The sequence below is a fragment of the Mustelus asterias genome, chromosome 18 (assembly GCF_964213995.1).
Source record: "Mustelus asterias chromosome 18, sMusAst1.hap1.1, whole genome shotgun sequence".
In the NCBI taxonomy this organism is placed as follows: domain Eukaryota; kingdom Metazoa; phylum Chordata; class Chondrichthyes; order Carcharhiniformes; family Triakidae; genus Mustelus; species Mustelus asterias.
Genome location: NC_135818.1, coordinates 2,039,250 through 2,062,794, shown reverse-complemented (window position 1 = coordinate 2,062,794; position 23,545 = coordinate 2,039,250). Strand labels below are relative to the sequence as shown.

The following is a 23,545-nucleotide window of genomic DNA, read 5'->3' as shown; positions in this document are numbered from 1 at the left end:
TCACTGATCACCTATTCCTCCGACCTCACTCAATACCTGATGCAATGGTTTGTGTCCTGGAGGCCGAATCTTCCTGTGTTTTTTACACAGAGGGTGGTGGGGGCCTGGAATGCGCTGCCAAGTAGGGGTGGTGGAGGCAGGCACGCTGACATCGTTTAAACTTACCTGGATAGTCACATGAGCAGCCTGGGAATGGAGGGATACAAACGATTGGTCTAGTTGGACCAAGGAGCGGCACAGGCTTGGAGGGCCGAAAGGCCTGTTTCCTGTGCTGTACTGTTCTTTGTTCCCTTACCTAACTACACCGGGGGTGGGGGGGTGGGGGGGGGGGGGGGGGCAGTCTTTGCCAGTACCCACTGGGGCTTCAAAGCCCAGTCACTGACCAGGTGTACCATGGGCATCAGGATCAGAGCAGTTTGCCTTTACCTCTACCTACTCCAGATGGCTCACAGCATTTAGCAGTTGAAGGAAAATGCTGAGGGAAACTTTGTATTTGCACAAGGATATGGATATGGGTGTATGATACAACACGTATCTTTGAGAAGTTTCTGTTATTTAGTCAAAGCACCGAAGTGAACCTTGCATCATGGAGATCGTTGGCATCCTGGACAACAACATAAGGAGGTGGTGATGAATTGTCCTCATCATCCTCCTCCATTTTCAGAACCCTCTGAAGAAGTTCTTTGCCTCGTCCCCATAGAGGTCTTGACCTTGCTACAATGCAACTCTGTGCAGAGTGCAGTACTCCAGTCATTCCGCACACTCTGGCTGGTGTGCACTACAGGACATCCCCAGACCTTCGTCTTGATAACCCATCGGGTAATTGAGCGGGATTCACTGCAGTGCTGTTGCACTTCCTTGGTCAAGGAGGGGATGGAGATGAGGAGACTGGGAGCAGGAAGTTAGCTCGCAAACAGAGATGGGTTATAGACAGTGCAAGAGGGAGGATGGACGGGGGATAGAGAAGGAGAGAGCTCAGACCAAAGGATTGAGATGTGTTTACTTGAATGCCAGGAGCATAGTGAATAAAGGGGATGAGCTCAGAGCGTGGATCGTTGCCTGGAAGTGTGATGTGGTGGCCATTACGGAGACTTGGATGTCTCAGGGTCAGGACTGGATACTCCAGGTGCCGGGATTCAGATGCTTCAGAAAGGACAGGGAGGGAGGCAAGAGAGGGGATGGAGTGGCACTGTTGATCAGGGATAGTGTCACAGCTGTAGAGAAGGTGTATGCTGTGGAGGGATTGTCTCCAGAGTCTCTGTGGGTAGAAGGTCGGAGTGGGAAGGGGTCGATCACTTTGCTGGGAGTTTTCTATAGGCCACCCAATAGTAACAGGGAGGTGGAGGAGCAGATAGGGAAACAGATCCTGGAGAGATGCAGTAATAGCAGAGTTGTTGTGATGGGAGACTTTAATTTCCCAAACATAGATTGGAATATCCCTAGGGTAAGGGGATTGGATGGGGAGGAGTTCATTAGGTGTGTTCAGGAGGGTTTCCTGACACAGCATGTGGACAAGCCTACAAGAGGAGAGGCTGTACTTGATCTGATACTGATCAATGAACCTGGACAGGTGTCAGATCTCTCAGTGGGAGAGCATCTTGGGGAGAGCGATCATAACTCTATCTCCTTTATGCTTGCATTGGAAAAAGAGAGGATCAGGTTAGCTAGGAAAGAATTTATATGGAGTAAGGGGAAATATGAAGACATAAGGCAGCAAATTAGAGGAGTAAATTGGAAGGAGGTATTCTCGGGGAAATGTACTGAAGAGAGGTGGCAGTTTTTCAAGGAATGTCTGTCTAGAGTTCTACAGGACAACGTTCCGAGCAGACAGGGAGGCGTTGGTAGGTTAAATGAACCGTGGTGCATGAAAGCTGTGCGGGACCGAGTCGCGAAGAAAAGGAAAGCGTACAAAAGGTTCAGAGAGTTTGGCGAAGATAGGGATCTAGATGAGTATACGGCTTGTAGGAAGGGACTAAAGAAGGAAATTAGGAGAGCCAGAAGGGGTCACGAGAAGGCCTTGGCAGGTAGGATTAAGGAGAACCTGAAGGCGTCCTATAAATATGTGAAAAGTAAAAAGGATGAGACATGGAGGAATAGGGCCTATAAAAGGTGAAGGCGGGAAAGTCTGTACGGAACAAGTAGAAATGGCAGAGGTGCTTAATGAGTATTTTGCCTCGGTTTTCACAGAGGAAAAGGACCTGGGTGGATGTACTACGGGCTTGCGGTGGACTGAAAAGATTGAGTATGTGGACTTTAACAAAGAGGTTGTGCTGGAATCTTTGAATGGCATCAAGATAGACAAGACGCCGGGTCCGGATGGGATGTACCCCAGGTTACTGTGGGAGGCGAGGGAAGAGATTGCAGAGCCTCTGGCGATGATCTTTGCATCGTCGATGGAGACGGGAGAGGTGCCGGAGGATTGGAGGATTGCGGATGTGGTTCCTATTTTCAAGAAAGGGAATAGGGATAGCCCAGGAAATTACCGACCGGTGAGTCTAACCTCAGTGATTGGTAAGCTGATGGAGAAGATCCTGAGGGACAGGATTTATGAGCATTTAGAGAGGTTTAGTATGCTCAAGAATACTCAGCACGGCTTTGTCAAAGGCAGATCATGCCTTACGAGCCTGGTGGAGTTCTTCAAAAATGTGACTAAACACATTGACGAAGGGAAAGCGGTAGATGTGGTTTATATGGATTTTAGCAAGGCGTTCGATAAGGTCCCCCATGCAAGGCTTCTAGAAAAAGTGAGAGGGCATGGGATCCAAGGAGCTGCTGCCCTGTAGATCCAGAACTGGCTTGCCCAAAGGAGGCAGAGAGTGTATATATAAGGGTCTTTTTCTAAATGGAGGTCGGTCACCAGTGGTGTGCCCCAGGGATCTGTTCTGGGACCCTTGCTGTTTGTCATTTTCATAAATGACCTGGATGAGGAAGTGGAGGGATGGGTTGGTAAGTTTGCCGACGACACGAAGGTTGGTGGGGTTGTGGATAGTCTGGAGGGATGTCAGAAGTTACAGAGGGACATAGATAGGATGCAAGACTGGGCGGAGAAGTGGCAGATGGACTTCAACCCAGATAAATGCGTTGTGGTCCATTTTGGCAGGTCAAATGGGATGAAGGAGTACAATATAAAGGGAAAGACTCTTAGTACTGAAGAGGATCAGAAGGACCTTGGGGTCCGAGTCCATAGGACTCTAAAATCGGCCCCGCAGGTGGAGGAGGTGGTTAAGAAGGCGTATGGTGTGCTGGCCTTTATCAATCGAGGGATAATGATGCATCTATATAAGACCCCAGACCCTACTTGGAGTACTGTGCTCAGTTCTGGTCGCCTCATTACAGGAAGGATGTGGAAAAGATTGAAAGGGTGCAGAGGAGATTTACAAGGATGTTGCCTGGATTGAGTGGCATGCCTTATGAGGATAGGCTGAGGGAGCTCGGTCTTTTCTCCTTGGAGAGACATAGGATGAGAGGAGACCTAATAGAGGTACATAAGATGTTGAGAGGCATAGATCGGGTGGACTCTCGGAGGCTTTTTCCCAGGGTGGAAATGGCTGCTACGAGAAGACACAGGTTTAATGTGCTGGGGGGTAGGTACAGGGGAAAGGTTAGGGGGAAGTTTTTCACAGAGGGTGGTGGGCGAGTGGAATCAGCTGCCATCAGTGGTGGTGGAGGCAAACTCAATCGGGTCTTTTAAGAGACTCCTGGATGAGTACATGGGACTTAATAGGATGGAGGGTTATAGGTAGGCCTAAAAGGTAGGGATATGTTCGGCACAACTTGTGGGGCCAAAGGGCCTGTTTTGTGCTGTAGTTTTTCTATGTTTCTATAACTATTGTTATAGTTATACTGTGCCTCTAAGAAATATATTTATCATGTTTCTTGTCAGGAGTATGTTTAAAATTCAGCTCTGTATTACACGGTGCTGATTTGACTGGGTAACAGGCAGCTCAAATGTTGAGAATGCAGGATAATTACTGATTTTAGTTGATGGTGTGTTTGTCTGAACAGTATTAATGCATTTGTGTTTACTTAGGATTTCAGAGTAGGGTTTTAATTAGGTTGATTGACAAAAGACAGAATCATTTGCTATTGGAGGAGCTAAGCTTATGGGGAAAATATGCAGTTTCTCTTTTGTTTTAAAGCAGACAGTTTCTGCCTGGTTCAGAAAGAAACAAGAGGTGTCTTCCTGTCTCTCTCTCTCTCTCTGGAGGCTGCTGTTTGGGGCTGTCAGAAGACAGGTGTCTCTCTGTCTCTCTCCCTCCAGAGGTGTTCAAAAACCTCTTGGACTGTTAACACATACAAGCATGTAAGCCTGTGTGTTTGCGAACTGATTTTGAAGAGGGGTTTAAGTCTGTTCGAGGATTATCGCTTAAATTGGAACTCATTGGGATAGGTTAGCAGTTAAGAACTGTATCGTGTCATGTTTAAGCATTGTTCATTTGGTAAATGTTAAACTAATTCATTTGTTACAGTTAAACTCTACCGTTAAATAAAGTTTGTTTTGACGAAAGCTTTCTGGTGTCAACAGAATCACACCTGGAGTGAAACACCTTAACCTCAAATTAATGTCAAAAGTACCAAGAAGTTGGGCTCTAGTCTAATTTTATAATTCACCTTGGGGTTTCGGATCTTGTACACTCACAAGGAGTTTGATTCAGTGTCCCCAGTTGCTGCTGTGTCTGTGTCTTGCTTCCACTGGCAAGTTTTGCAAAGTCCAGAAAATCCATGCACTCTTAAACAGAGCAATTAGCATCTATCAAAAGGTGAACTGTCACTCCCAAGGAAGCTGGCTGCTCACCACACTCTCAATCCTTTTTTGCCAATTTGAAACCGTCACCAAAACACCTGCTTCCCAGATTAAAATACCTCCCACGGCATCTTATAGGGAGTTTTAAAAAAATGAAAGGTTGTAGGATGCTATTATGAAATCCAATATTAAAGGGAGAAATGAAAGGCCAGCACTCCAGATGATATTAGTATCATGCTGCACAACTAGCGAGCAATGACTTTGCAAGTCAGATCAGGTGATCAGGTTGACATATATTTTTTTTTAAATCAGGATTCATGGAAAGATTCATTGCCTGGGAGATTGGAATTCCCGAAACGGCAAGCACTCAAATAACCAGCAGTAATGTTTTTGGGAAATCTATTGGGGATTTACACATCTGTTATGATTAATGGATTAAACAAAAATGGGTAAAAGGTGTTGGCAGTTGTAGTTTTTTGGAATACTTGATGTTAAGCAGCTGCACCCATTGGGAGAAGGGTGCTGGGTACGAACTAGAGGATAATTTGAGGGGGAAGCTTTTAGAATGCAGATGAGGTTTATGCTTCAACAGATTATTTTGATGCAATGCATGAAGATAACTGTAAAACAAAATGTTTTCTTCTTGATTTTTCAAGAGTGTAAGATAGCAATTGGACTGTGCAAACAGGAAAATGTAAAATAAATGAAAGTACAAAGTGTATGCGAGGAATTTTATTGGGATCAATTAGCACACATCACAGGTAGGCACACACACAAGAAAAATAATGATTGGCTGTGAGGTGTTTGACAGTTTAAGTACCACGCTGAGCTCCAGTGGAAGTTTTAAAATCTGGAGTTTTGCCCCACAATGTAAATATGATTGCAATAAGAAATGCACACTTTATATATCTGACATAGCAACAGACCAATCAGAAAAGGAAGGGGAAAGACAGCAAAAAAATCCAGGAAAGGATACAGGAGTGTGACAGCTATGTCAGGAGAGACAGTTGGACAACTTTGGCCCAAGACAGCTGATGGTTGCCAACGGTGGGTCAAAGAGTCTTGGGCAAAGTGTTTTTGGAGCACTTGAGGAGATTATAGAGATAGGTGGGATAAGGACAAGAAGGGATTTAAACACAACGGAGAATTTGAAAATAAAAGTGCTGATTCATCTTATGTTGGTCAAGGAAGCACAGGAGTGCTGGGTCAACAAAGTTTGGTGTGGCTTCGGAAGCAGGCAGCAAAGTTTTGGATAAGTTCGGGTTTATCAATGATGAATGGTGTGACACTGGCCCAAAGAACATTCAAATAGTCAAATCAGGAGGTGGAATATAGGAATAGATGTAGGTCATTCAAACCCTCTCATCTTTACAACCAAGGAAAAATTAAATTAGATTTATATTAGGTTAATAGAAATTAATTATCACAATTTTGAAATTTTCAACAGACCTAACCAAGAGCTTTGTGAGGGGAACAGAGATTCAGGTTTACATCACAGTTTGGTGACGAGGTGCTCTCTGACATCACCCCTGAACAGCTCGGCTACAATTTTCAGGTTGTTCCCCTTTGTTGTGGATGTCACAAGAAGAAATGGTTTCTCTCCATCTACCCAAACAAATCCTTCAATCATCTGAAATGCCTAAATGAGCTCATCTCATTATCTTCCACACAATTACAGAAGGACAAAGAGACAAAACAGAAAGAATGAACTTGCATTGATGTCCTTGAGGCCTTTCACAGCCTCAGGAAGTTTCAAACTGGTTCACAGTCGACCAAACAATCATTAGTTCCACACCAAGAAACAAAGCAGCCAATTGATTTACAGCAGACCTCACAAAAGACAATGAATTAATGATTGGACAATCTGCTTCGTGGTGTTGCTGGAAGGTTAAATGGTAAACAAAATACCAAAGGAAGTCACTGTTCTTCCTTTGCACTGCATTTCTTACGTCTACCTGAGAGGGCAGACAATGCCTCTTCTGATGCACCTTCGGCAGTGCAACATTGCCACCCCACTGCTCTGACACGTCAGCCTGGTTTACATGCTCAGGTCTCTGCAATGGGTTTGAACTTACAGACTCTGACAGGTGGGAATGCTGCCTCTGAGCCACTTGCCTCAGTTCTCACCAACAGCTTACAAGAATAAATATGCCACCTTATGAAAATGGAGAAATGAGGTTGAAGGATATGGGAAAATTGCAGGAAGAACGGAATTAAAGCAGATAATTCCACTGTGAAGCTAACAGTCGTGAGGTAATAATTACAAAGTGGCTTCCTTCTGCGCTGGAAGTTCTGTGAATCTCATTCAGAGGCTCACAGACAGGGAGACATACACCTCCTGAACAAGGCACATGTCAAAACAACTTGAAAAGGAACTAAACACATTTTGGTACATATGGTCCATAGGGTGGTTAACTGATCCAGCATCCTGCGCACCCACTGCCCTCCTGGGTTAATATATGAAAAAATTGGGTTTTTTTGTCCTTTGTTAAAAGGCAAGATGATGTTTCCCTCAGTTGTTGCTTTGAAATGAATTGGCCAACTGCCACCTCCTTCTGCTATCACACAAAGGTGTTTTCCACTTTTAGAAACCAGAGCGTTAATTAAACCATTTATGTTTATTTTAACTGCAATGAATAGAGATCCTAATTACTTTCAGAGCGCATTTAGATTTCAAGATTGAGTTAGCCTAACCAGCAGAAAACTTAACCAATGAGGACTTCCCTCCAGTAATACCCATTCTACGTCTCTCAAGTGGCTGAACAGTCACTTAACTAGTCAGGTAATTACCAAGAACGTTAATACAACCCAGTGGAGTGGGAAGTAAACAAAGAACACAAAAACTGAATCCGTGTCCATCAAGATTTGGACTCTGGCACGGGGAGCTCGATCATGAAGCTTTCTGATGACACAAAAGTCAGAGGATTTGCAAACAATGAGGAGATCTTTAAAATAACACTTAGGAAGACAGATGGGTGAGGGAGAATTTAATCTGAAGTATAAGGTAATGCAATTTAAGAGAGCAGAACAAGGGATTGTGACAGTAGATGGAAAGACAGGAGAGTACAGATGAGTGCGAGGAAATTCAAAGACATAGGCCGGAATTTTACCACCCCACCCGCCACGGGAATCGGAGAGGGCGAGGCACAGAACATGGAAAGGTCAATTGACATCGGGCAGGATTTTACGGTTTCGGGATGAATCTGGCCATACAATCCCACCCAGAATTCCCTGAAAATGCACGTACAACTGAATAAGACCATTTAAAGATCACAGAACTTAAGGAGTTGTAGAATAAGGCATTAAGTACAAGAGTAAGGAGGTAATGATGTAATTATATAAAACACTGGTTAGGCCACAGTACCATATACAGCTTTGGTCACTCTATTTATAGAAAGGATATTAGACTCACAAAGAACAATCAGAGTAAGATTAACTAGAATGGTGCCAAAAAAAAGGAAGTAATTAAGATATGGAGACTATTTCAACAGCAGCAGAGGAAGTCAGGAGAAGCCTTAATAAAGTTGAGCTTCTTAAGTTAAGAATTTTGATAAAAATCAATCAAGAAAGATTATTTCCTCCCAATTGGGAAGTCAACAATAAAGGACTAAAAATAGAAAGTTCTGGATAAACTCAGCAGGCCTGGCAACATCTGTGGAGAGAGAAACAGAGTTAATGTTTCAAATCTGCATGATTCTTCTGTAGAATGGAAGAGAGATCGAAATGTAATCATATAATATCATTGGAGGCAGGGTGGGGCAGAATAGAAGGTCAGGGATAGGTCGGAGCTGAGGCGAGATTGACAAAGATGCTATGAACACAAATGGGGTGTTAATGGTAGCACTAAGGACTGGAGAAGTGTTAATCGCGGCAAAAGGCAAATGTGTTAAGAAGCCAACAAAGATCAGTGGCAGAACGAAAAAACAAGTGACAGATGGCCTTCTGGGGGGGCGGGGGGGGGGGGGGCGGAGTTGTATTGGGACAAACCAAGGAAACAAAAAAACAAAAGAGGAATCAAGATGGAGGGGAAAGTTCACAGTCTGATGGTGCTGAACTCAATGTTAAATCCAAACAGCTGTAACGTGCCTAATTAGAATATGAGGTGCTGCTCCTCCAGCCTGCATTAGGCATTGTTGAAACATGGCAACAGGCCAAAGGTGGACACAGGGCTAAACTCGATTCATAGACCTTCCTTGGTTTGAGAGCAAGATGCTGAGTTAAAATGATAAGCAGCAGGAAGATTGGAATCATGCTTGAGGAATGAATGAAGTGGTGGGAACTTCCCGTCCCACCCACCACGGGAATCATAGCGGGCGGGACACAGACCATGCAAAGGTCCATTGACTTTGGGTGGGATTTTCCGGTCTTGGGGCAGGCATGGCTGGAAAATCCCTCTCAAGGTGCTCTGCAAAGCGGCCATCCTGTCTGTTGAATCTCCCCAGTGTAGAGGAGACTGCATTGGGAGCAGCGAATACAATAAAAGACAATCAGTTTAAAATGATCAACAAGGCAGTTGTAGTGGCACAGAATCCTTCACCACAGAGAGTGACTGAGGTACAGGCCATTGTTTGTCCGAAAGAAAAACTGAACACATCATCAAAGTAAAGAAACATAGAGGCCCGAGAGCAAATATGTAATATCAATTTGTAGATGATACAAAGTTGGGTGGGAGAGTGAGCTGTGGGGAGGATGCAGTTGCTTCAGTGTGATTTGGAGAAGCTGAGTGTGTGAGCATCTGCATGGCAGATCCAGCATAATGTGGATAAAGGTGAGGTTATCCAGTTTGGTTGCAATAATAGGAAGACAGATTATTACTTGAAAGGATATAAATTGAGAGAGGTGGATACTCAGAGAGTACTCTTGGGGCCCTGATGCATCAGTCGCTGAAAGTAAGCATGCAAGTACAGCAGGCAGTAAAGGCGGCAAATGGTATGTTGGCCTTCATAGCGAGAGGATTTGAGTACAGGGATAGGGATGTTTTGCTGCAATTATATTGGGCGTTGGTGAGGCCACACCTGAAATATTGTCTGCAGTTCTGGTGTCCTTATCTGAGGAAGGATATCCTTACTACACGGAGAACTGCAAAGGTTTACCAAGCTGATTCGAATGGCAGGTCTGTCATATAAGGAGAGACTAAGTCGGTTAGGTTTGTATTCACTGGAGTTTAGCAGAGTGAGAGGGGATCTCAGAAACTTATAAAATTCTAACAGGGTGAGACAGGGTAGATTTAGAAAGAAGGTTCCCAATGGTGGGGGAGTCCAGAACTAGGGGTCATAGTTTGAGGATAAGGGGTAAAGTTTCTTCACCCAGAGAGTGGTGAATGTGTGGAATTCACTACCACAGAAAGTAGTTGAGGCCAAAATGTTGTCTGATTTCAAGAGGAAATTAGATATAGCTCTTGGGGCTAAAGGGATTTGGGGGGGAATCACAACACTGAATTTGATGATCAGCCATGATCAAAATGAATGGCAGAACAGGCTCAAAGGGCCAAATGGCCTACTCCTGCTTCTAGGTTCTATGTTTCTATGGTATGTTGGCCTTCATAGCGAGAGGATTTGAGTACAGGAGCAGGCATGTCTTGCTGCAGTTATACAGGGCCTTGGTGAGACCACACCTGGAATATTGTGTAGAGTTTTGGTCTTCTTATCTGAGGCAGGATGTCCTTGTTATCGAGGGAGCACAGCGAAGGTTTACCAAACAGATTCTTGAGATAGTGGGTCTGGCGTATGAGGAGAGATTGACTCAGTTAGGATTATATTCGTGGGAGTTTAGAAGAATGAGGGGGAGATATAAAATTCTAACAGGACTTGACAGGGTAGGTGCAGGAAGGATGTTCCTGATGTTGGGTCACAGGCTAAAGATATGGCGTAAACCATTTAGGACTGAGATGAGGAGAAATTTCTTCATCCACAGAGTGGAATTCTCTATCACAGAAAGCAGTTGAGGCCAAAACATTATATGTTTTCAAAAGAGAGTTAGATATAGCTTTTGGAGTGAGGTGATCAAAGGATACGGGGGGGGGGGGGGGAGGGTGGGGAGTGGGAGCAGAATATTGAGTTGGATGATTCATGCCCGAAGGGTCGAATGGTCTACTCCTGCTCTTACTTTCTGTATTAAGTGAGCAGCAGGAGGTTTAACTTTGGGTTACTGGAGCAAAGAGCTACCACCAGCACCATGAGCCAAATGGCCTCCTTTCCTGCTGAAAACATCAACAGTTCTGACAGAGATAAGTTTTGTTTGTTCTCAGAATGTGAACCCTGAAGTGGGGATAGTGAATGGCCCTCTGTGCACCAACTGTTCACAAAGGAGTGGGTTGTTAGGCCATTAGAAGTCCATCATGTGGTGTGGGCAAGAATCCCAAGTAGGCCAGAGGCAGTCGGGCTGACAAACCCTCAATCCTTGCAGGATATTTATTAATCAACAATAGGCTATCAGCAGCATTCATAGCAATTTTGCTACTGATAGCCTATAGACAACTTGCCAGGGATTTGACGGTAGTTATGGTATTGAATGATACCAGTTAAACATATATTTGAAAAATAAAAATAGTATTTCTTGATGGAGTAAGTAAATGATGGCATAAGGAATTAATTCCCATTAAAACAAATAATTTCCAAATCATTTTGAAGAAACTGCATCTCATGACTACATGTTTTTCATTTTGTCCATTGTCTAAAATACTCAGCCATAATCTCCCCATGGATCTTTCTTTGTGTAGAACTCACATCCATTATTTATAGCTCTTTCTTCAATCATTGCAAGTCATAGAAATACTCTAGAGAGTATTCATTTTAATCTGTAACAAGATTTAAAAATACCATTGCTATCTACATTATCTCCCATCATACTCGAGTTTGAGACTCAACAGAAGGTGGCACCAGAAGAAATCTATTTGGCACAATGTTATATCAACTCATTTGTATAGCGACCTTTTCATTAATACGCCAATCATGCCTTATTTCATTTTTATACATTTGCCTTGACTGTTTCAGAAGCAATCAATGAAACAATGACCTCGTCATGCTCCACGATAGAGACTGCCAAGATCAGAAATGTATTTAAAGATCAGAAATTTATTTAAAGATCATCACACTGAAATATCCTTTCCTAAAGTCAGCACAGTATAAACTTCACAGTTACTGACTAGACATGGTCACATCCATCACCAGAGTCAACTTAATTTATTTAAGATGCTTAAGAATTTCACCTTAAAGTATCCACCGCTCCAGGGAAAACAGTAGCTAATTAAAGACCATGTCTATTATATAGAGTTCATTTCAGGCACATCTGTTCCAGAGGAAGATGAAGATAGCCACATACAACGTGGCTGTAACAGTGCAGATAAACGACGGGCCAAAGAGCTAAGCAAGGCTATATTCCCTTTTTGAGAATGGGGCCAAATAAGAAAATAAAGTAAAAGATTATATTAAATATTGGAGCCTCAGTTAGCTACACCTCTATGCAATCAGAAATGAATAAGAGAGTGTGCACTTCCACGTTTTCATTATCTGAGGCTCAAGTTCTGCCCAAGCACCAGTGTCTTTTCCAAGCTGCTAGTGACTCGACAAGTAGACATCAAAATACTCATCCTCATTTTCAAATCCCTCCATGTCCTCCTTCTAGCGTGCCATAGTAATTATTACTAACCAAATGTGAACACACATTCATCTAGCACAGCGTCTAATGCATATGAAGAAACCACAGAAACGCAAATTGATCTTGAATTGCAGTAGATTCAATTCCAACATAAATTGGAAGGTCACAGGATATAGATTGACTTGTTGAATAAGTTTAACAGGAGAAATTATTGAAATGAAAAATATAAATGGGTTCAAGAGACCGACATTTCTGGAGTTATGGACAGAAAGGCAGGGAAATGTGCTTTGCCTATCAAAATTAGAGTGTGTTGGACCTACCAGAATGTTTCAATAGCATTGAGATGATCTGTATTTCCCACAAATTCTCATCATTACTGGACTTCTTATCACGGTGATTAAGGTCCTTAATAAACATAGGTGTGTCATTAAATAACTCTCTAAAGGCTAAATAAATACCTATATTTTGTATATTTGGTTATTCACTTAGGAATGAAATAAAAGTGTGAAGCTTCGTTTTTATCAATATTTTTAATAGGTTGGAAAAATAGCAACTAATTTAGCAGCAAAACAGTTTGCACGTAATCTATGCAGGTGTGGTCACAGTGCAAACACACACAGATCATTATTTAGGCGTTCTGGGGCAAAGTTAGGGGCTTGATCCCTTGAATATGGAAATTAGGAGTTTCAAACCTGTTGTCGATCTCCATTGTTTACCAAGAATTTACCAATCAGAAGCAGGAAAGCATTAGACTTCTAACTTGAACATCATATTGTTAGATTATTGGGTCACATGACAAATTTAAATGTCTTCAGTTTTAAATGTATACATTTGCTTTGCATTGCAATTGCCATTAATAATAATGAATGACCAGATTCATTGCATTCAGTTGCATCCCCATTGTAAATGTAAGGGAAAAATAAGAGGCCATAATGTGGTATTCAGTATCTTAACACATCATCGTTGATCGTGCAGATGCTTATTCAGAGAAGTTTACATGTTTACTCCAACTTTCCAAAGTCAAAACAAAATATGTGGCATGCAGAAAATGTACTTCCAATGCACTAAACACTTGCTTTGCTTCACTGCAAATGCACATTGGAAAAAGGGTTGTAATCAGTGTGTAAAATAAAAGGAATAAAATGCTAAACAATCCAGATCCAAACACACGTGCATACATACGAGCATATGGGAGGAGAGCATTTGCTAAAGCTACAACAAGCCTTTGTAATGATTGTAAGCCTATAATCCATGTAAAACATTGCTCTATGAGCAGATTAGACCCCACAATTCCTATCTAATGGAAGTCATCTTTCTTAGATCAGTCTTGTTCATTCTGTTGTCTACCAGCCACACTGAAGCCAACTAGGAATCCAGGTGTAACTGGGAATCTTTTTGCTAACTAGATAAAAAATGTGTAAACTTTTGCATACTGAAATGTCTTTCGGAAATTGCACAATTGTTAACTGCTAAAAACAATTCTGGGGGGCATGTGATCTGAATACTCACGCGCATAGTGTATGCATGTACATCGTAACCTTTTATGTGTGTCTGTTAATAAAATGATGAGAGTGCAAGTGGTTTTTTAAAAAATCATTGTGCTTCACTTCCTTGTTTACTATTTATTTGTTACCTGCAATGTAGCTTTGGTGAAAATGTCAGACTTCAAAACCATGGAAACACTGCATGGGGCCTGGGGCGATCATGCTGATGAGTGCGACCAGTCAGAATAAACACTCCAGCTCAGAAGACGACCAGCAATAAGCAGTTCCAGAACAACATATCACGGCTTATGGCAAGCAACGCAGAACCATGTTCTGGGAGGACAAGAAAGCTCAGATCACGCACATCTCATCAAGAGAGTAATATTCTTCAAAAATCCCTCTGAGAAAGTTACTCACTGCACCAATCTACAGGAAGTCTGCACTAGATGAGTTCTGTCTGATAATCACACAGTAGAATTCTAAACTTTGATGAAACAGGGATATTTCACACTGAACAGTGGTAGATATTCGTGAAATAAATATACACGTTTACCTGTGTGAAACGGAAAATGTTAGAGATGTAAAGGTTTTAAACATGGGCAGAAGCAGGAAATGGGGTGGAGAATTTGCAAGCTGATACGCGAGGAGGCAGGTGACAAAATAACAGAATGGATAATGTTGCACGGTGAGGAATGTTGTGGGCTCCTCAAATCCCCAACACCAAGGACTTCCAACCAAGCTCTATCACTACTAAACTCAACAGCCGCAAACACTCCTCATGCTCGTCCCGAGATCCTGGGATGGCCCCTGTGCTCCCATCTCGTGACCTCCTGTGTGGCCGCATCATCATGTCCTCATGTGACTACTTGGTCTACAGAAAAGGAGATGATGATGGGACCAAATAAAATGAAGCAAATACTTGGAAAATGTATGAATGGAAAAAGGAGAATCAGTAACAACTACCCATCCAAGGAAGAATATGGCCAGAAATTGTTGAATTCAACACTGAATCTAGAAGTTTTAAAGGGTCTAGTCAAATTGCTGTTTTGCAACTGTATGTTGAGCTTCATTAGAGTGGCATAGGATGCAAAGAAGAAAGAGATTAGAGTGGGATTGGGGTGGTGGAGAATTAAAATGACAAGTAAGTGTCATTTTAGTCCATGTTTTGAGCTGCTGACTGTGGATGGGGATCAGAAATGAAAGATAACAATCAGGAACTCCACCCCAACTCTGAGCTCATATTTAGCCCCAATCTTTCTGCAATGTCTTAGCAATCAGAAAAGCTGGGCATTTATGTCAGCACCTCAGGATGTCCCAAAGCACTTTTGCAGCCTAAGTTCTACTTTTGAATTGTAGTCGTTGTTGTAATGTAGGAACGCGACAGTCAACTTGCTGACAGCAAACTCATGCACACAGCAGTGTGATGGTAACAGGATGATTCATTTTGTTTTAAAATGAGGTAGAATGAGGGATAAATATTGGATGGACATCAGGGATAATTCATCTGCTCTTTTTCAAAATAGTACCATGGGTCCTTTTACAGATGGGGCCTTGGTTCAGCACCTGTGACAGTGCAGTCTTCCCTCAGTACTGCACTCAAGTGTTAGCTGGATTTACATGTTCAAGGCTTTGGGGTGGGATTTGAACCGACAAACTTCTCACTTAGAAGCAAGGGAATTACCCACAGAGCCAGTTCTGTACAGGACATATTTCTAAAGTTGTCCAAAAAAAAAATCAAACCGGTTAAAAAGGTGAAATACAACTGCAGCAACTGCTTTACTCGGAACATCACAGGTAACACCACTGGGAACTTGTGAGAAATAAAACTTTCTGCAGTTATGTAAATCCAAATGCTGATTTATTTGAATTTTTTAAGACAGATAGACAGAGTAACTGTTAGACATTAAATTAAATTAATAAAATTTAACAATAGGCCTTTTGTAAGTTAATTCTACCAGCAAACTAAAATTGATGGAAGAAGATTTTAAAAAGTTATTTCAGAAAAGTACCATAAAATGCAGGGCAACTATTTACAGGTCTTTCCGATTAGTGAATTTCAGCATGTTATCTACGCACTGATGCAAGTTGGGTTCTGCCACTCTGATGTCCAGTGTACAAGTCACAATGTTGAATCTATTTCTGTCACAATAACTTTTACATATATTAGATAGGCAATTGATACCATAATAAATGGTACAGCACAGTTGGCCTATCAGCCTCAGGGTTCAGCTAAAACATGTCTTGAATGCAATTACTCATGGCATTTGCTGAGATAATGGATAGGTTCGTGAATGTATCCCTCCACTCAGATTCACAAACTGTGAAGATTAGAGTGCACTATTCAACACATTTTCACTGCAGAATTGTAGATTCTCTTATAAACAAATGTACCCTCCTGCTTACTTTAATGTCATTTACCCAAAGCTCCGGGTTAAAATGATTAGAAGCTTTAATCTTGTTTATGCTAACAAGCATATGAAGCAAAGGCAAAATCCTGGAATAAAAGTCCCTCGCATTTTCAGTTACTCAGGATAAACATTATTTTCACTAAAATAGAAAGGCCCTCCTGGGAAAGTCAGTTACTTTTAACAAGACTGCAAAAGGGAAGTCAGATTTCCCACGATATCTATCCAGATTTTTCACCAGCCAATGGGCATGGTTTGGTACTTCAATATTTATTGTTCTTTGTTGGCAAAACCAAGAAACTAAGGGAAAGAAAAGAGAAAAGGAGAACTGATGGAATAAGAGATAGTGAAATACAGCACGAGAGAGTGCGCGCGCGCACACACAACACACAACACACACCACACACACACACACAAACACACACCACACAAACACACACCACACAAACACACACCACACACAAACACACACCACACAAACACACACCACACAAACACACACCACACAAACACACACCACACAAACACACACCCCACAAACACACACCACACACACACACACACACACAAACACACACAACACACACACACACACACACAACACACACACACACAACACACACCACACAAACACACACCACACAAACACACACAACACACAAACACACACACACAAAACACAACACACACAACACACAACACACACACACACACCACACACCACACAAACACACACCACACAAACACACACCACACACCACACAAACACACACACACACACAACACACACCACACAAACACACACCACACAAACACACACCACACAAACACACACAACACACAAACACACACCACACAAACACACACAACACACAAACACACACACACAAAACACAACACACACAACACACAACACACACACACACACCACACACCACACAAACACACACCACACACCACACAAACACACACACACACACAACACACACCACACAAACACACACCACACAAACACACACCACACAAACACACACAACACACAAACACACACCACACAAACACACACAACACACAAACACACAACACACACACACACACACACACACCACACACCACACAAACACACAACACACACACACACACCACACACCACACAAACACACACCACACAAACACACCACACAAACACACACAACACACACACACACAACACACACACACACAACACACACAGCAGTGGACGTGAAGAATCATTTCTGATGAGTATTCATTTAGAATAAACACATGGTTTTTGAAAAATAGAAATTAAGTTTAGAAATAGCCCTTGTTAAAATGTAACTCAATGTCATATTGTCATAGAATCAAAGAATTCTGACAGTGCAGAGAAGGCCATTTGGCCCATCGCGTTTGCACCAACTCTCAGACAGAGCATCCCACCCAGGCCCTAACCCGTAACCCCACATATTTACCCTAACTCCCTAACCTACACATTTTGGGACAGTAAGAGGCAATTTAACATGGCCAATCCACATAACCTGCACATCTTTGGAGTGTGGGAGAAAACCGGAGCACCTAGAGGAAACCCACGCAGACACGGAGAGAATGTGCAAACCCCACATAGACAGTGACCCAAGGCCGAAATTGAACCTGGGTCCCTGACCCTGAGAGGCAGCAGTGCTAACCACTGTGCCGCCCATCGAACAGATCAACAATCAAAACAGAAACTGCAGGAAATACTCAACAGGTTTGCCAGCACCTGTGGAGAAAGGAACAGAGTTAACGGGTGGAATAATGCCAGGGAGGGCAGACAGAATGGCCCTTCTCCCAGAAATGCCAACATGCTGCACACCAATCCACCCACTGCTATATAGGGCCGAGTGGGACTTTGGGGCAGAATTCCCACCCAATCTGACTGGTCAGCAGAATCCCAGCAGCGCCAGAAGGATGTCAGTAGTCACTGCCAGGACTGCAGAAGGAAGAGAATCACAAGAAATGGTAAGTCCAAAGTCTTCGGCCAGGAGGGCTTGGCTAGGGAGAGGAGCAAGGGAGAGTTTACGGAGGGAATGGGTTGGAAGGAAGGTAGGAGGGGTTGCCTTGGCCAATCGTGGGGCAGCCATCGAAGAGTGGCCCTCCGCCCCCAGTCCCATCCTTTACACATTGAGGTTTAATAAACAGGTTTTGGGGAGTTGAGTAAAGATCTGCAGCTGCCTGGATTGCTGGAGGATGAAGGATACAGGGCAGCTTCCGGGATAGTGAGTACACAGGCCAGGAAGCTCTTGTTTTGGTTGCAGACCAGCTGAACTCTGTGGGAGTCCTTCCTGTTATTGAATCTCACTGGCCACTCACTTGATGGTCACATGGGTACAAATGAATGATGCTGCACCTGGGGGGCGGGGGGGAGGTCCAGCGATGGGGATGAAACTCACTGCCCTCTCTGTGCCTACGCGGCCCCATCTGTCTGGAATTGAATGTACCGTCCGACACTCACACACTGAGCATCAGTGACTTGGGCCAATCTGTGCAACTGATGTGAGCCACCACCCAGGTCCACATCTGTTCCTAGAAAGGAGTCGGAGGTGAAAAAGCTCAAACCCACGGTGACTATCACAGCTCCAACGTACCAACCAACTCAAGAACAGCTTCTTCCCTGCTGCTGTCAGCCACTTGAATGGACTCACCTTATATTAAGTTGATCTTTCTCTACACCCTAGCTACGACTGTGACATTACACTCTGCACTCTCTCCTTTCCTTCTCCCCTATGTACTCTATGAATGGTATGCTTTGTTTGTATAGTGCGCAAGAAACAATACTTTTCACTGTATCCCAATACACGTGACAATAATAAATGAAATCAGGACAAAGCAGCTGTGAGACCAGAGATCCTCTTCAATGATCTGCACGGCAGCTTGAACCCAAAAATACTCGGACTCCGAGGTGAGGGGGGGGAGGGACTCCGAGGTGAGGGGGGGGGGACTCCGAGGTGAGGGTGGGGGGGGGGTGGGACTCCGAGGTGAGGGTGGGGGGGGGGACTCCGAGGTGAGGGTGGGGGGGGGGGACTCCGAGGTGAGGGTGGGGGGGGGGACTCCGAGGTGAGGGGGGGGGGGGACTCCGAGGTGAGGGGGGGGACTCCGAGGTGAGGCGGGGGGGGGACGGGACTCCGAGGTGAGGGGGGGAGGGACTCCGAGGTGAGGGGGGGGGACTCCGAGGTAAGGGTGGGGGGGGACTCCGAGGTGAGGGTGGGGGGGGGGGGACTCCGAGGTGAGGGTGGGGGGGGGGACTCCGAGGTGAGGGGGGGGACTCCGAGGTGAGGCGGGGGGGGGGACGGGACTCCGAGGTGAGAGTGCCACTAAGTAGTCCACAGCTGACATTGGGGATGTTCCTGCATTTTAAAAATAAACTGGGTGAGCAGTGTATTGGAGTTTGGGGGCTTTGCAATGTTGCCACCCAGGCTGGCAGTGTGAGGGGATGATGTGTCACATGTCTTATCACTTTGGCACAACATAATGTAATCTCATTGTGGGGGCAGAAAGTGAGGTTTAGCAGAACTGGTGGGTGGAATAGAGAGTTCACCTTCATGTTGAATTTCAGCTGCCTGGAGTGGAGTGGGCAGAATCACAGTTCGAGGCATATCCACTGGTTTCTAACTTTGCAAGAGTTTTAACAACACCAGGTTAAAGTCCAACAGGTTTATTTGGTAGCAAATACCATTAGCTTTCGGAGTGCTGCTCCTTCATCAGATGGAGTGGAAATCAGAGCAGATTTCCACTCCATCTGACGAAGGAGCAGCGCTCCGAAAGCTGATGGTATTTGCTACCAAATAAACCTGTTGGACTTTAACCTGGTTTTGTTAAAACTCTTACTGTGTTTACCCCAGTCCAACGCCGGCATCTCCACATTCTAACTTTGCAGCAGTGAGAAGACTTCCAGATTACTTAATTGGCTGTGACGCACTCTGGGACATCCCGAGGCCGTGATATTCTGGAAGCTCCTTGCAAACATTCAATTTCACTTCTTTCCTTGCTGTTGTATGGTGATGTCTCACAGCCTCACTGGTATGAGTAAGTAGAGTATTAACATTTTCTCTCAAAACATGGGTGTCAATAAAAAATTCTCTTTTCTTTCATAGTCGATTAATTTCTGTTTTTTAAAATCTCATTGGAATGAGGAAAGATTTGATTTCTTTCTCGTCCTCTCTTTCCTGGTGTGTGTACACATCAGCTTTGTATGCTTTGAGTTTTAGAAATAATTTCACTGCCAATCAATAATAGATGACTAATTAGAATTATGATCCCTATTGTCACAAATAACTTTAAACAAGAGATTTGATTTCCCAGTGATCAACTTAAACAAACCGCGTGACAAGGTTTCAAGTTTTAAGACTTCTACTGTGAAAAAAAACTGAAAGCAACATTGACTAAACAATACCTCGTAAGCAAATAATGTCTAAACTACAGAAAAATTAGCCTTCATTAATGCTTTAAGATAACCATGCTGCATAACTTACACATCACAACACGTTCTTTACAGCATTTGTAAGAAACAGTCTACTCCACATTTCCCCAACTCACCAAATTTGAATCTCAAGTGACTGCTAAAGGGCATTTCCCACAGTTTCCAGAGAACTTCCAAACTGAACATCCACAGTAAAATCCACTCCAGCAATTTCTCCTCCAGACTTTACCCAAGCAAATCTCCCAGAGTCTTTAGTTAAGGTGCGTCTCTTTAACCAGAGATCATCCTCCCACCCAAACGCTGCCTGGTAGCTCCCAGAAAGCTCACAGCCATCCTCTCTCTGCTAACCACACCAGCTGCAGCTTTCTGTCTGCCTCTCTCTCCCTCTGTTTCTTTCCTGTCCAAAAACCTGGAGACCGAAATTCTGCCCACAGTTATCCCAGCTGCCCTTGGCCTCCATTTTCAGATGTAAACATTTCGTACAATCCTCGCAGGAACTCACAACCTGGTCCCTATAGGAAGCAAACCACCCAAACTTATCAGGCAGAATGACCATTTTCATTCCTCCATTTTACCTCAAACTAACACGACAGAATAAAACATAATTTTATAAAACCTCGTATTCATAACAAAATATTCTTCCTTCCCTTTCCTCTCACTTGTACACGTTGTCTCTTTTAAGCAACAATGAATATCTGTTCAATCTGAAAAATGCTTTGGAAATGTGTCTGGACTTTTCTTCAAATATTTTTGAAAGGTACTGGTTGGAGAGTGAGTGGTAGTCTATCCTTTCCAACACAGATGGTCACCGGTCACAGCATCTCTATCTTGGTTGGAAAAGCTAGAGTATTAGTCCACGTTGTCCAATAATAAGATGGTTGACAGGCTGCACTCCATCCACAGTGTGCATTGTTCCTTTCTGCTCTCTACTGTGACAGCCCAACTGACTGAAATAAAGCAGTCAGCCCATTAAGGACATACACAGGCACAGTGTGAACAATCCCCTGCTCTCTAAATGAACCCTGTCTATCACCAGCTGCACCCGCCAGTCCGCTTGTTCTGTTGGTCAACTTCCTAACGGATGTATTAGGGGCAATTTTAACAAAGATATTCTGAGCAAACAGATTTTCATTTTCACCCAACACAACTTTGAAGGGGAAAGGAAGCCATCGAATCAGCCTTTGGCCTGAAGCACTGTCACTACAGTATGTGACATGAGAAAACCATCACAATAACACTGTGGAGCAGAAGAAAGCTCATCTTTCACACAAAGATATGAATTTATAACAGTTATTGCAACATGTAGCTAAAATGTCGATTTCTTCAAAACAATTTTGTATTATTTTGTTACAGAATCACACGATTGTTACGGCGTGAGAGGAGGCCATTTGGCCCATCGTGTCTGCACTGGCTCTCCAAATGAGCATCATGGCTCAGTGCCATTCCCCTGCCTTTTCCCTGTACCCCTGCACATTGTTTCTATTCAAATAATCATCTTATGCCCTCTTGAATGTCTTGATTGAACCTGCCTTCACCACACTTCCAGGCTGTGCATTCCAGACCCCAACCACTCACACCCTCCCTATAGTATGGCACCAACTCCATCAGCAACATTTCTTTTCACAGCGTCCATCAACAGCAAGACAGTATCCTTGGCTTTACAAATAGAGGCATGGAGTAGGAAATCAAGCATGTTTTATTGATCGTATCTAAAATACTGGTGAAACCTCAGCTGGAATATTTTGTTCAATTCCATTCACACTTTCGGTTGGATAACAAGGCCACAGAGAACGCAGAGGAAATTTCATAGGATGAATGATGTAATGTTTTATTCCAAGAGTTTGTACTAGTATCCTTAGAGGAGAGAAGGTTAAGGGAAAATTTATTAGACATGTTCAAAATCCTGAAGGGCTTTGATTGAACAAATAAAGAGAAGCTGCTTTCTGTGGCAGAGTGTTTGGTAACCAGCGGACACATACTTCAGGTAAATGGCAAAAGAACCAAAGGTGTCTTGTGAAAAGAAATGCAATGAGTTATGATCTGGAGAACACTGACTGGGCAGGCGGTGGAAGCAGATTCAGTAATAAATTGACATAAAGTTGAAGTGGGAGAAAAAGCTATGGGGAAAGAGCACAGGGGTGAGACTAATTGGACAGGACTTTCAAAGGGATAGGACAAGCATGATGGGTTTAATGCCCTCTTGTCTGTCCTGTGTTACTTTCTGATTCGAATGGATCATCACAATACAGCCATCAACGAGAACACATCGAAACAGAAGTATCAACGACATCACCAAATAGTGAAACTGGAATTCAAAGACAGCTGAAAACAATTTGAGAAAATGATTCTGAATAGGACCTTGGAAAAAGTCCTTTACATTGCTAAACCGAGAATTAAAATTTGTACCTACCCAGCATGATCCACAGCATAAATACTCATTTCCTATTGGCTCTTAAAATACATCTCTTCCTCATTCTTAGAATAGAATCATGGAATCCCTACAGTGCCGAAGGAGGTCGTTCGGCCCATCGAGTCTGCACCGACCACAATCCCACCCAGGCCCTATTCCTGTAACCCCACATATTTACCCTGCTATTCCCCCGACACTAGGGTTAATTTAGCATTGCCAATCAACCTAACCTGCACATCTTTGGATTGTGGGAAGAAACTGGAGCACCCAGAGGAAACCCACACAGACACGGGGAGAATGTGCAAACTCCACACAGTCAGTGAGCCGGAATTGAACCCTGGTCCCTGGCACGTGAGGCAGCAGTGCTAACCACCGTGCCGCCCCAGGAAGCAGCTTCTCTTTATTTGTTCTTTCTTAGAATAAAAGTTGCAAGTACTTGTTTGATCCTCTATG

General features: G+C 43.5%; 1 protein-coding gene across 1 annotated transcript in view; it reads right to left on the bottom strand.

Moving 5' to 3' along the window:
• LOC144506912 (RNA-binding protein Nova-1) overlaps window positions 1-23,545 on the bottom strand; it is a 267,644-nt gene that overhangs the window by 204,786 nt on the left and 39,313 nt on the right. The gene's annotated exons all lie outside the window — the stretch shown is intronic.